The sequence below is a fragment of the Bos mutus genome, chromosome 26 (assembly GCF_027580195.1).
Source record: "Bos mutus isolate GX-2022 chromosome 26, NWIPB_WYAK_1.1, whole genome shotgun sequence".
NCBI lineage: Eukaryota > Metazoa > Chordata > Mammalia > Artiodactyla > Bovidae > Bos > Bos mutus.
In genome coordinates this window covers 10,143,299-10,155,883 of record NC_091642.1, presented here as the reverse complement: position 1 = coordinate 10,155,883, position 12,585 = coordinate 10,143,299, and the positions used below count along the sequence as shown (strand labels likewise).

Here is a 12,585-nt window from a genome sequence, read left to right as displayed (position 1 = left end):
TGTGCTGCATCTTAATTTTTTTTCACTTAATGATTTATCTTGGAGAGTTTTTGGTGTTGGCATGTAAAGAGCACCCCATCTATCTTGAAAGCAGGACTCCATCTTGGGCCAGACTGTGGACTTTGAGCTATATGCCCAGTATCTATGGAAACGACATACCAACTGAAAAACCAGGCCCCCAGAAGGAAGAGCCCCAGGGCTCTCTATTACCTAAAAGAATACCCTAATTATCCGTGTAACTGAATAGAATCATACATTCTATTATGGTTATTGGGGAATGACCACAACCTATTGATAATTGTCCGCTGTTAACTACCTAGGCTTCAGTTCAGTTCAGTCGCTCAGTCGTGTCCCACTCTTTGCGACCCCATGAATCGCAACATGTCAGGCCTCCCTGTCCATCACCAACTCCCGGAGTTCACTCAGACTCATGTCCATCGAGTCAGTGATGCCATCCAGCCATCTCATCCTCTGTCGTCCCCTTCTCCTCCTGCCCCCAATCCCTCCCAGCATCAGAGTCTTTTCCAATGAGTCAACTCTTCGCATGAGGTGGCCAAAGTACTGGAGTTTCAGCTTCAGCATCATTCCCTTCAAAGAAATCCCAGGGCTGATCTCCTTTAGAATGAACTGGTTGGACCTCCTTGCAGTCCAAGGGACTCTCAAGAGTCTTCTCCAACACCACAGTTCAAAAGCATCAATTCTTCAGTGCTCAGCCTTCTTCACAGTCCAACTCTCACATCCGTATATGACCACAGGAAAAACCATAGCCTTGACTAGACGGACCTTTGTTGGCAAAGTAATGTCTCTGCTTTTGAATATGCTATCTAGGTTGGTCATAACTTTCCTTCCAAGGAGTAAGCGTCTTTTAATTTCATGGCTGCAGTCACCATCTGCAGTGATTTTGGAGCCCAGAAAAATAAAGTCTGACACTGTTTCCACTGTTTCCCCATCTATTTCCCATGAAGTGGTGGGACCGGATGCCATGATCTTTGTTTTCTGAATGTTGAGCTTTAAGCCAACTTTTTCACTCTCCACTTTCACTTTCATCAAGAGGCTTTTCAGTTCCTCTTCACTTTCTGCCATAAAGGTGGTGTCATCTGCATATCTGAGGTTATTGATATTTCTCCCGGCAATCTTGATTCCAGCTTGTGTTTCTTCCAGTCCAGTGTTTCTCATGATGTACTCTGCATATAAGTTAAATAAGCAGGGTGATAATATACAGCCTTGATGTAACTCCTTTTCCTATTTGGAACCAGTCTGTTGTTCCATGTCCAGTTCTAACTGTTGCTTCCTGACCTGCATACAGATTTCTAAGGCTTATGAATCAAGCACAGGTTAACTTTGACTGTTTCTCTCTTCTTCCTTTGTTCAGACTAGTTTCAGGGACTTTTGGGAGGTGGATTTGGACACATGCTTAGGGTATATAAGGTTTTCACAAAACCTGGTCGGGGTCCTTGGCTAAGAGGAAACTCTGCCTTGGGCCCGCTGGTGTAATAAACTGCACTCCACTATCTGCATTGTCCTTCTGAGTGAATTTGTTTCCCAGAATGTGTGGCTACAACAGAATACTGATGGAATTTTTTTTAGGTATCTTTGCCATTTAGAATCGGCATTAACAGCCTTTGCTCACTTCGCCTTTCCCAAAGGGGCCTAGTGACATTTTCAAAAAAGACAACTTGATTTTACAAGGCCAGTAGAAGTTGACAGTGACCTGTCCCCATTTACCAAAAGTACTTCTCATTTTATAGGTTTTTTTTTTTTTAAAGACCGTTTTGTTTTGAAAAGTAAGGTATAGAACTGCCCCCAAGTAAATTTGATTGCAGCTCGAAGCAATCTGGCTTCAGATCCCAGATACACGTAGAAAAACAGAGCACCTCGGGCTCCCAGTACCTGCAAGCTCTCTGCCCCTTGTTGTCCTCCTTCTGGGCAGCAGAGGTTTCTGGAAAGTTGCCTCTGGCCTGGGTCAGATTGCTTACACACTGCCGGCTCCCAGGCCAGCGTTCCGAACCTTAAGCCAAGGCACATTTATAGAACGCTTCCATGTGATCCTGGGAAGACAGACTGCGAGCGGAGGGCAGTGCTGAAGAGCCGTAACATCAGGAAGAGAGGGCCTCTCCCCCTCTCTGCCCCTCATGCTGAGAGGATACTGGGTAAGTAAGCCTCAGATTGATGGCTTTATTCCTTTGAGCAACATGTGCTTTAAACTGGTTTGGCTGCTGAGATTAGCGGGGTAAATGCATTTCTTTCTTTCTTTTTTTCCCTTATAAAGGGAAATTGAAGGCCCATCTGTGCTTCTTATTTCTCCCCTTCTGATTGTCTCCAAAGCCACATAAACCGTATTTTTTTCTTTCCACTTAGTGATTTGTTGCTTTTGGTAGGACAAGTCCTCATTAACCTAGACCTCCATCTCTTCCCTGGTAAAATAAAGTTTGGGCTAGGTGATTATTGAAATTTCTTCTGGCTTCTGTGATGATTCTGCCGACAGCAAACTGGATTTTCAAGTATTTATGAGCCTGTGGAATGATGATTTAAGAGAGCCCTGAGGGCCTGAGACACCAAGACTTTATGACAAAAAGTTATTTTAAAGCTGGCGATGCTGTTGATTTTGACATGTTTGCACAGCGTCTCTCTAGACTCCACAAGTACCTTTTCAGACCTGCTTCTGACGTCATGGCTGCCAACTTGAGCTGCCATGTGATTTCAACAAAAGCCGAGTGTTTCTGAGTTTGACTTGGTGTCAGCTATAACCCAGTCATCAGATCACACTGAAGTAAGGCAGTGAACTTAGCCTCATGAGAGAATCTAGCAGCTGAGTTAAACACAGTGGAGTGTGGGAGTGTGTGTGTATGTGTGAGCATGTGTTTTATTTTACAGCACGTTCCGTGCAACAGAAATGCACAGACTGAAATTCTTTATCCCACTTACTCTTGAGTATAATCCAGTGTGTAATAGCTGAGTTTGTCTGGATGCAGCAAAGTTCCTCCCAGTTTTAGCTGCTGCTCCCACACTGGCCCACCATCCTCTCCACTGACACCTGTCGGCTCCCTGGGCGGGTTTCCTGCTCTCAGGTCTACCTGACTTTGCCCTGTTGCTTCTCTCTGGGTCCTCCTGCACAGGTGCCGAAACCAGGTGGGCCCTGTGGATGGCTGAGGTTAGGGGAACCCTTATCATCCAGTTCTGTTGTGAGTGTCCACAGGTTTTTACTTTTACTATGCAATTTGTTCTATCTGTTTACAAGAGGGGATTTGGGAAGACCTGAAAACTCTGCTGCCACCATCTTCCCAGAATTCCACTCTGCAGGCATTTAATTGCACTCAGAGAGACCAGCTCGCTTCTGCAAGAGCGCTTATAGGTGGTGATGAGGGTCTGGCCCAGGAGCCAAGGCAACGGGCAGGAAGGGGACAAGAAGAGACCTCAGGAAGGAAGAATTCAGAGGGCTTGGTGAGTATGTATTGGAGAGACCAGAGGAATGAAGCAGAGGGGCAAATAAAAGATAATCATCAATTCATTCAGCAAACATTTAAGTGATCCCCATGTACCAGACCCCTGGAAACAGTGGAGGAAAAGAGGCCACCAGTCACAGAATCCAGGCCCTTGTGGAGCCCCCAGGCTAGTGGGGAGATAGAGACTAAGTAAGCCATCACCACACTGTGTAGTGTTACGGTGAGAGCCCCAGGGGATGTGCCTGAAAGAATGCAGGCCTCTCAGCCAAAATGGGAAAAGTCAGGAGAGGGATTGGCTGGGAGATATCAAATGTGCATTTCAGGAGGTTGAGTGACTATGCATCATCCAAGTGGAGATATCTGTCAGAGAGTTAAAAATGCGGTGGAGGTGGAAGGGAGAGGTCAGGGCTGGTGTCTAGACGGGGAGTCTTCTCCATGGGCTCAGTAGCGGAAGCAAGGGGACCTGTGGAATCTTCTAGGATCAACCCAGGCCGGAAGACCAAATCCTGAATCTCATTAGAAGGCTTTACAAAGAGGGGAAGAGGAGCACTGGAGAAGGAAAAAGAGGACGAGGTTTTGCAGCACCTTTCAGAAAAGTCCTAAGTGGAGGGAGTTTGTGGAGGAGGGTGGGGTAACAGTGTCAGGTGCTATGGAAATGCTGGAAGATGAGGACTGTGAAGAGGCCAGAGTGTGAAGGTCATGGGCAACTTTTGAGTGTGGTTTTAATCCAGGAACATTTGGTTGCAAGAAACAGAAACTCATTTAAAAAGAGAATGGGGGATTCGTTGAGAAGACACAGCTCTGGGTTGAAGCAACTCTTTTAACCCCTACTTCTCAGTTCCTACCTGCTTCATTCCAGTCTGAAGGTGGGCCCGTCTCTGCTGGGCGCCCACACCCAGTCCCCACTCAGGTCAGCACGCACTGGCTCTGGGGGTCTCTGGCACTGAGCTAAGCCCTCCTTCTTATTGCCTCCTGGCTTGTAGCCTCCTTCATTGACTTCCAAGGCCCCTATCAAATAGCAACAGAGGGCTCAATTCCTGTAGCCAGGCTGCTTATATCTGCGCGAAGTTCTGGAATGCCTAAAACTGGTTGTGTCTCAGGGTTCCGGGGCACCAAGGAAACATCCAGACTCTACCAAGGTCCAACTCACCTCTGAATAGTTGCCTTTGATGCTGGTCAAATCCTGAGTTGCAAGATTTAAACCATGAAATATTATTCTTTCTGCTTGTGCTCCTTTAGTACGAAAGGGCTGTGAACGGTTTGGAGGTGGGTGAAGCTGGAGTAATGATTCCTACGTAGGACCAGGTTTCTCATTTTGAGGGGACACAATTTTGTAGGTGACTCAATGAGTTTAAAAAACATGGCCCTGGGAATTCCCTGGCGGTCCAGTGCTTTCACTGCCAAGGACCTGGGTGTTATGAGTGCTCAGTCAGTGTGTGGTGGGCAGAGAGAAGAAGGATGAAAGAGTAGGTTTCACAGCAAAGGATAAAGGCAAGCCCTTGTAAGTCTCCTGCTTGAGTGTGTGATTTGGTGGGAGTAGAGAAGTATAAGCTGGGTAGCTGTGACAAGTGCAGGCAAGGATGTGGATTTAATAGGCCAGGGGTAGGGGACAGCAGTGGATGGCTGATAGGGAAGGGAGAGAGCCAGGACAAACACCATTGACCAGATTGTGGAGTATCGGCAAGCAGAAAACCAAACTCACTGTGATGCCCACACTAGTCCAATGCTCTGATTCCTAAGGAGGTGACAAGCCTGGGTGAGATTTGTCCAGCTCAGCACAAAAGATCCCATCCCAACACCAAAGGCAGGGCATGGGGACCAAGACTCCATGTGGTGAGACAACAGAGGAGCAGCCAGAGACCAACTAAGAAACTCACACAGAGAGACAATCTTTGTGGGCTTGGCTGTACCCTCTGATGGTCGCTGAATAACCCATGACCCTTGTCCTAGGGTTCTTGATTCAGTTGTGTTCAGAAGAGGTGGAGATCCATGTGTTTTTACCATTCTAGCCTGGCAGGCAAGTTTGTGTGTGTGTTTCAATCTTGGGCAATGCCTACATTCGGCAGGGGCAACTCAGGATAGCTGCCACTTTGCTAACATTTCGTAAATGTTAATGCAGATGTTTAAAATTGACACAGTGGAGTCACTGGTGTGAGTGGGTTCTCTGAGTTTGTGACCTAAAAAGGGGAATTTCTGCTCCACACTCGAGTCAGGGAACAGCTTGGCTGAGCCCAGTGCCAGAAGTGGTGCCAAAGAATTATAAAGAGATTAAACCCAGCAACGCAGGCTAATGTTGTTCCAGCAAAGAGGGCCCACTTTCTGTAGCCAGGCTGCTTATATCTGCACAAAGTTCTGGAATGCCTAAAACGGGTTGTGGCTCAGGGTTCCGGGGCATCAAGGTAACGTCCAGACTCTACCAAGGTCCAACTCACCTCTGCATAGTTGCCTTTGGTGCTGATCAAATCCTGAGTTGCAAGATTTAAACCATGAAATATTATTTCTTTCTGCTTGTGCTCCTTTGCTATGAAAGGACTGTGAAGGGTTTGGAGGTGGGTGAAGCTGGAGTGACGATTTCTAAGTAGGACCAGGTTTCTCATTTTGAGGGGACACAATTTTGTAGGTGACTCTATGAGTTTAAAAAACATGGCCCTGGGAATTCCCTGAAGGTCCAGTGTTTTCACTGCCAAGGACCAGGGTTCAATCTCTGGCCAGGGATCTAAGATCACGCAAGCTGAGGGGCATAGCCAAAACAAACAAAGAAACAAAAAACAAACAAGGAAAAACATGGCTCTGTATTCACTTTTGGTCACTCAAGAAACCATCCCTATGGCTACACTTCTGCTGAAACATAGGTTCAAGTTAGGATCTGATGACGTTACTTTGCATCTCGTATTTCATAGCAAACAGATGAGACAACAACTCTTGAATCCTGTCAGTCACAAGATCATCCCCTAATGTGTTCCAGTTCTTTGAAGAACACTTGGTGGGGGTATTGTGTGCATCACCTGGCAGAAGCATCACAATTTGACTTCTGTTGCATGTACTTCCCTCTCCGCCAGCACCAGCCCCAGCTTGTCTAAGACTGAGATGCTTTTGCAAACGCCTCATTCCTTGGTGGCTTGGGCCTTCCCAGGTGGTGCTAGTGGTAAAGAAGCCACCTGCCAATGCAGGAAACAGAAGAGACATGGGTTCAATGCCTGAGTCAGGAAGATCCTCTGGAGAAGGGCATGGCAACCCACTCCAGTATTCTTGCCTCGGAAATTCCATGGACAGAGAAGCCTGGGGGCTTCTTGCGATCCATGGGATTGCAAAGGGTTGGACATGACTGAAGTGACTTAGCACACCGCGCTGGTGGCTCACTCAGGAAAGAATCTGCCTGCAATGCAGGAGACCACCTGCAGTGTAAGAGACCTGGGTTTGATCCCTGGGTCAGGAAGATCTCCTGGAGAAGGAAATGGCCACCCACTCCAGTAGTCTTGCCTGGGAAATCCCATGGACAGAGGAGCCTGGCAGGCAATAGTCCACGGGGTTGCAAAGAGTCGGACACGACTTAGCAACTGAACAGCAACAACAACAAATTAGCAGCAGGTCACCTTCACGCATCTGGGAAAGGGATGATCTGATTGCACTCATCACCATGGATGCAGCAAAGATGGGCTCAGTTGGGGTTGCTGGAGAACTGGAGTCACACGTGTAAGAGGAAGACTTTCCTTCCCTCTCTCCCAATCTCCTTCCCTTTCTTCACTTTTTATTGTGCTTTCCAAGCAAGCACAAAGGTAAGGAGAATATTATAAGAATCTTCATATACCAATTACTAGTTTCAGTGATTATCTGCATCTGGATAATCTTATTTCATTTATAACTCTACTTGCCATTAATGTCTGTCCCAACTATGATATTGTTTTTGAGCAAATCATTCCATCATTTAATCAGTAATATTAGGGTATGTATCTCTAAAAGATGAGGACTGTTTTTAATATGTGTATAATGATAACATCATACCTAAAAATAAATGATAATTCCTTAATATTAAAAATCCTGTTGGCATTCAAATATCACTGGTTGTCTCATTTTTTAAGACAGTTTATTTCAATCAGGGCTCAAACAAGAACCGCAGATTTCTTGGGTTGATCTGTCTCTTAAGCTACTTTTCTATTTCACACCCCCCTTTGCCCAAGCTTCCATAACTCTCCTATATCCTCCATTATATGTGTCCTCCACAAACTTCCTGTCTTTCACCACCATAGTTACCTTTTTTGGTCCTGTTTGTAAGAGTTATTTTTAAGTTCTTGTCTGCTACTTTCGCCTCTAGGACATCTGTGTGTCTGCTTTTATTGATCATTCTCCCTCTTGATTTCCATTTTCTGTTCTGTTTTCCTCCTTCCTCACATATCCAGCAGTCTGTTATTATGTATTGGGTATTATAGTAGGTACTACATTCTATTCTCTTCCTTTAAATAATATTGTATTTTCCTCTACAGGCAGTTAAGTTACTGGGAGATTGCCTTGATCATGTGGTGGCTTAGTTTTAGACCTTGTAAAGTTGAGTTCAGTTCAGTCGCTCAGTCGTGTCCGACTCTTTGCGACCCCATGAATCGCAGCATGCCAGGCCTCCCTGTCCATCACCAACTCCCGGAGTTCACTCAAACTCACATCCGTCGAGTCAGTGATGCCATCTAGCCATCTCATCCTCTGTCGTCCCCTTCTCCTCCTGCCCCCAATCCCTCCCAGCATCAGAGTCTTTTCCAATGAGTCAACTCTTCGCATGAGGTGGCCAAAGTACTGGAGTTTCAGCTTTAGCATCATTCCTTCCAAAGAAATCCCAGGGCTGATCTCCTTCAGAATGGACTGGTTGGATCTCCTTGCAGTCCAAGGGACTCTTAAGAGTCTTCTCTAACACCACAGTTCAAAAGCATCAATTCTTCGGCTCTCAGCTTTCTTAAGGTAGGTCTATTTTGATTTAGCCCTTATTCCTAGGGGATAATGTTTAGTCCTGAAATATAGTCTTTATTCATATGGTGTAGTTCCTCCAGGGTTTTAATGAGAAGTGCAAAGCATTAACCAAGCCTCTCTAATTCCATGGAGGGGGAGGCTTCCCTGATGGCTCAGACAGTAAACAATCCTTTGGCAGTGCGGGAGACTCACGTTCGACCCCTGGGTCATGAAGAAACCCTGGAGAAGGGAATGGCTACCCACTCCAGTATTCTTGCCTGGAGAATTCCATGGACAGAAAAGTCTGGCAGGCTATAGTCCGTGGGGTTGAGAAGAGTTGAACATGACTGAGCCACTAACACTTTCACTACACTTTAATTCCATGGGACTCTGAACTGCAAACTACCCTCTTGACACTGCCCCTTTTAGCTTCTAGCTGTTGCTTTTTCTTGAGCTCTTTGGAGCTTACCCTGAGGTTGTGCATTCTAGGAACTGGTCAAAGACTTAAGGGGAATCTGTGTACAGATTTTGGCTCTTTCCCTAAAGAGCTTCCCCCTTCAATTCTATCCTCTCTGGCAGACTCAAACTCTGTTTCTTTAACTTAGCAACAGTGAGATTTTCTGCATGAGTTTTGGTCCCCATTTATCAAATAGTAAAACTATTAGATTTCAAAGATAAAAGATAAAATTCTCATGACCTCCAGAGAGAAAGATCAAATGACTTATAAAGCCAAAAGAATTAGAGTGCTATCATATTATTAAAAATCAACACACAAAGCAAAGTTATCATGCAATAGCGTTTTAAAACCCCTCCAAAACCCAATGAACTAAAGTATGAATGAAGGAGTTTATTTTCAGTCAACCTGTTCTTCATATATCAAGGCTAGAATAAAACAGGTTTCAGCATATAATAACTTAGGAATTCTGCTGCCTCGGGAATTGATTGTTCTGGGTAAATTTTCCCAGGTATTCAGTGATTCCTTTCAATGTGTACAGATTCAGGTATTTTTCTCTTTCAGAAATTTTTTCTTGGATCAAAGTTTTTAAATATCCGCTCTCCTCCATTGTTTTGTTTTCTTGTTCAAGGACTTCAACAAAAGGGATATTACTCTCTGTCTCCCATTCCCATATTTTCTCTCTGATCCTATTTGCTTCTTTCTTCTTTTAAAAAAGTAGTTTTAATTATGGCCAATGCCACAACTAGAATTAATTTATTTTAAAACTTTGTTTATTGTTTTTAGCTGCGCTGGGTTTGCATTGCTGTGCACGGGTTTTCTCTAGCTGTGGCGCGGCGGCTGCCCTCTAGATGCAGTGTGGAGGCTTCCCACTGAGGCGGCTTCTCCTGTTGCAGAGCACAGGCTCTAGAGCATGGGCTCAGTAGTAGTGACTCATGACTTAGTGGCCCCATGGCACGTGGAGTCTTCCTGGGCCAAGGATCGAACCACGTTCCTTGCATTAGCAGGCAGATTCTTGACCACTAGGTCACCAGGGAAGTCTTATTTGCTTCTTTCTTGTGTCATTTCTCATTCTTTTCATCATTTATCTGATTTTCTTCAGTGCCCTTGTTTAACTTTTTTTTTAATCTATTCTTTTTGGGTGCCTTGTGATTTATTTATTTCTGAGGTAATCCAGCCATTTTCTATTTCCTTCCTGAGTCCAGTCAACAGTCTTTACATTTCTTCCTGATTTTTGTTCATTGAATTTTTGAATTTCCGATTTGAAGTGTTTTACATATGCGCGACAGCATGTTAAAAAGCAGAGACATCACTTTGCCAACAAAGGTCCATCTAGTCAAAGCTATGATTTTTCCAGTAGTCATGTTTGGATATGAGAATTGGACTATAAAGAAAGCTGAGCACTGAAGAATTGATGCTTTTGAACTGTGGCATTGAAGAAGACTCTTGAGAGTTCCTTAGACTGCAAGGAGATTAAACCAGTCTGTCCTAAAGGAAATTAGTTCCAAATATTGTTGGAAGGACTGATGCTGAAGCTGAAACTCCAATACTCTGGCCATCTGATGCGAAGAACTGACTCATTGGAAAAGACCATGATGCTGGAAAAGATGGAAGGTGGGAGGAAAAGGGGACGACAGAGGATGAGATGGTTGGATGGCATCACAGACTTGATGGTCATGAGTTTGAGCAAGCTCCAGGAGTTGGTGATGGGCAGGGAAGCCTGGCATGCTGCAGTCCATGGGGTTGCAAAGAGTGGGACACGACTGAGTGACTGAACTGAACTGACATATGCTTGAATGCTTGTTTAAGAACATTTAATTGTTTGGTGGTGGTGGTGTTCAGTCGCTAAGTTGTGTCCAACTTTTTGTGACCCCATGGACTCCAGCACACCAGGCTATTCCGTCCTTCACTATCTCCCAGAGTTTGCACAAATTCATGTGCGTTGAGTCGGTGATGCTATCCAACCATCTCATCCTCTGCCACCCTCTTCTCCTTTTGCCTTCTATCATTTCCAGCATCAGGGTCTTTTCCAATGAGTCAGCTCTTCATCAGGTGGCCAAAGGATTGGAGCTTCAGCTTCAGCATCAGTCCTTCTAATCAATATTCAGGGTTGGTGGACTGACTTACAATTCTCTCCTACTTTCTAGCTATTTTGAGAGTGGGGGAAAGATTTTTCCCAGGTGATACATATGAATTGCTGTCTCCTGATATTTCTGTTTCGCAATAGCTCTGTATAGATTTGTTGACATTCCTCTTTTGCATTTTTATAACATTGGGATGCTCTCCAGGATTGCTGGGTTAATACTGCCCTGTTCTGTCTGTACAGCTGCCAAGTTTGGTGGCACAGGGTGGGGAAGGTTTTGTGGTTCTCTTTTTTCCTTGTCAGTCTCTAAATTTTCTCTTGCTCCTTCTTTTCCTCATTTAGCACACAGTTGTGATAGAGTGCTTCTCCTGTGGTTTTTGCTTTTTTCCCCCCTCTCCCAGAGCACTGCGTTTTACATCATGCCTGTCTCTTTAAATGCCCTGTGTTTTGAGGCCCTGCCCCTTTGAAGTCCAGGCTCTGATTTGTTCACACACTATTTTTTTTTTTTTTGGTATTTTCTGACTTAGAGTGGACTTAATCATTCTGACAATAATTTTAGACCATCTTTATCTTCCTTCTGTCTTCACTGTTTTGCTGATAGCAAAGAAAAAAAAATCATTCAAAGTCAATCTGAGAAAGAGAGGAAAATTTCATTCCATTCAAATCGAGGATTATAATCCATGAGACAGCCTCCCAGAGAGCTCTGAGAAATGCTCTGAAGAGGTAAAAGAGGAGGCCAATATGTCTGTGATTTGGCAGAAGAGGATACGTGCAATCAGGAACACACTTGAACAGAAGTTTGCTGCTAGCCACAGGAGCAGACATTTTAGTTAATAGTTTTAGTGCTTTTTTAAGTAAGGGAAGATGCAAGAATCCAGGTTCATAAAAATTTTCTCCTGAAGATATCTAACTATCTGAAGGCCTGTTTTGTCAGTTTTCCCAGAGTACGGAGTGCCTCATCCTGATCTTTGCCCTGAATTCCTTTCAAGGTATATCGTATGCAGGTCTGTGACTGTGGTGGCTAATGACTAGTGTCTGGTAGAACTGGGTAGTGCTTATCTTTTGGAAGCATATTAATTCCTCCCAAGGTTTGGGAAGCATTTCATGTCTAAATTTGTCCCACTGCACTGGGGATTCTCATTCCTATTTCAGGTGATTTTGTTGATAAGCCACTCAATGTGCTGTTGCTGGACGAGCTCTGTTAACAGAAGTCCAAAGCCTCTGGGCCATCTGTCTTATTAGTCTGTTTGGTTCAGGAAATGGTTTCTTCTTGTTGACTCTTCTCTAGAAGTTAGACTATTACCATCATGGTCTTATAGGACTGTATATTTGATCAATCATTTCAAGTAATCTAATCATTTTATTTATCTGCAGCTCAGTCACACATTTGATAATGCAAGAACCAAGGATCTAGTAAATAGGCAGAAAACAGGTAATACCCCTGGTAACACTAATAAGGTCCTAAGTAAGTGCTGGGGCTTTTCAGACAGTGCTAGTGGTAAAGAACCCACCTGCCAATGCAGAAGATATGAGACTCAGGTTCGATCCCTGGGTTGGGAAGATCCCCTGGAGGAAGACATGGCAACCCACGCCAGTATTCTTGCCTGAAGAATCCCATGGACAAAGAAGCCTGGTGGGCTACAGTTCCTAGGATTCCAGAGTCAAACATGACC

General features: G+C 44.6%; 1 protein-coding gene across 11 annotated transcripts in view; it reads left to right on the top strand.

The window, feature by feature from the left end:
- The first annotated feature begins 2,044 nt into the window (after window positions 1–2,044).
- TACC2 (transforming acidic coiled-coil containing protein 2) overlaps window positions 2,045–12,585 on the top strand; it is a 234,542-nt gene continuing 224,001 nt past the window's right edge. For all 11 annotated transcript variants that reach the window (XM_070364027.1, XM_070364024.1, XM_070364033.1 and 8 more), the window contains exon 1: window positions 2,045–2,150. The gene's annotated coding sequence lies outside the window, so the exon portion shown is untranslated. The remainder of the gene's footprint in view (window positions 2,151–12,585) is intronic.